General features: G+C 43.3%; 1 pseudogene; it reads right to left on the bottom strand.

The window, feature by feature from the left end:
* Window positions 1–227: 227 nt before the first annotated feature.
* Window positions 228–604, bottom strand: LOC102243465 (annotated as a pseudogene).
* Between the last annotated feature and the right edge of the window lie 1339 nt (window positions 605–1943).

The following is a 1943-nucleotide window of genomic DNA, read 5'->3' as shown; positions in this document are numbered from 1 at the left end:
AACTTGTGAACAACCTTCAAAACTAATTTCAATGGAAACAGGAGGCTTGCAAAGACAGTAACAGATAATAATGGACATCTAAGGAGGGATTTAGAAAATATGATGAGTTTCTACAGAAGTATCCCTCTAAGAAATGCTGGCATACTGAAGAAGGTGACTAGGAGTCATATTTTTATGAATTCTTTTTTTCCATTTAGGCATTTTATATGCAAGTATGTATTACATTCCTAGAAGGATCCCTGAATTGTCCCTCCTGTGTGCTTTTGTCTTGCTTCTTTGTGGTCTATGGTGCCCACTGAGGTTGTCAGTACAATGAACCAAGCTAACAGGCCCACAGCAGGTTGTTCTGCCATTTTTCTAGATCTTTGAGTTACACGTGGAATCTGAAGTTTACTCCACACTTGTCTAACCTGCCTATGAGGTTCATAACAATTTTCCCAGCTCTGTGGTCATCAATAATTTTAAATTTGCCTATGTAACCATGGTTCATAATCATAGTTATAAACCAGATGGCAACTCTGGAGCACTGCCTAACAAGAACCTGGTGTTTGTCTCTCTTTTTGGCATTGTTGATACTCTTGATAGCATCAGCCAGGACATTCATGGCACCATTATGGTGGCATGGAAAGACAGTGGAAAGAGTTCGTGAATTCTTAATGAACCTCCTGGAAATGCCATGAAGTGCACATTGTAAGTGATGGTTTATACCTAGGACACTGAATGTAAACACCCAGTGAGAAGTTGGAGTGGATATTGCTTGTGCTCTATGAAAGGGCGAGGGCTACGCCCTCCATCTTGCCCCAGGGTAAGGGCTAGGCCCTCCATCTTCCCCCAGGGTAAGTGCTCCATCTTACCTTGGCCATGTGCTTGGCAAGGAGCTTCTTCCCGGAAGTCTAAGCCTCTGCTAGCCACACCCAGGAACAAGACACCGACTTGCACCTGGCCAATCGGCAAGGCCACAGCCCTTTCTCCTCCCCTTACTCCAACCCCCTATAAAACCCCTCTCCACACAGAGTTCGCTCTCTCTCTGCTTCCTGTCGCTGCATCGGCAAGGTGGGGGAGCCGAGCTAGCTCGAATAAAGACTCTTATGCTTTTACATCGGACTGGCTGGCTCCCTGATGTGGGTTCTTGGGGATCCTGAAATCTGGGCCTAACACTCTACATAGATCCCCTCAGGTCCCTTCTACTCATTGTATGCCCCTTCCCCAGCTATGGTGTGCTAATTTGGAGGACTGCCCTGGGGCTGCTGGAGCACACTGAAAGCCAGAAGTGCCTGGGAGTCCACACCCCACAGGGGGTGACTAAAAGGTACAGGAGTATGAAACTCAGATCTCTTGCTTTGTTACTGACAGCACTGAATCCTAATCTACATTCCAAATTTTGTCTATGGGATCAAGCTAACGCTACCTTCTTGGCAGTTCCTGAAATTGCAAGTGATGGCTTTGTCCTCTTCCCAATTCCACTTCCCCCAATCCCTTACTAAGTCTCCTGGGAGCTTCTTTTATCCATCACTTACACATAATCCTCTTCTCAGTCTTCTCACAGATTAAAATAGAATAAATCCAGTCTCTTAGGGACTTCCATGGATAAAAAAGAATCAAACTTAAAATAAAAGAGAATGTCCACAGCAGCATTATTCACAATAGCTGAAACATGAAAGTAAGCCAACTGTCCACCAATGGATGAATAAACAAAATGTGATATATAGATACAATTGAAAATTATTCTACCTTAAAAAGGAAATTCTGACATATGCTACAACACAGATGAACCTTGAATACATTATGCTAAGTGAAATAAGCAAGTTATAAGAAGACAAATACTGAATGATTCCACTTACATGAGGTATTTAGAGTAGTCAAATACATAGAGAAAGAAAGCAGAATGGTGGTTGCCAGGGGCTGATGGGGATTGGGGGAATGGGGAGTTATTTTTTTAAATA

Source organism: Myotis brandtii, unplaced genomic scaffold (genome assembly GCF_000412655.1).
Source record: "Myotis brandtii unplaced genomic scaffold, ASM41265v1 scaffold320, whole genome shotgun sequence".
NCBI lineage: Eukaryota > Metazoa > Chordata > Mammalia > Chiroptera > Vespertilionidae > Myotis > Myotis brandtii.
The sequence above is the reverse complement of the archived record's forward strand: the minus strand, read 5'-3'. Positions and strand labels throughout refer to the sequence as shown.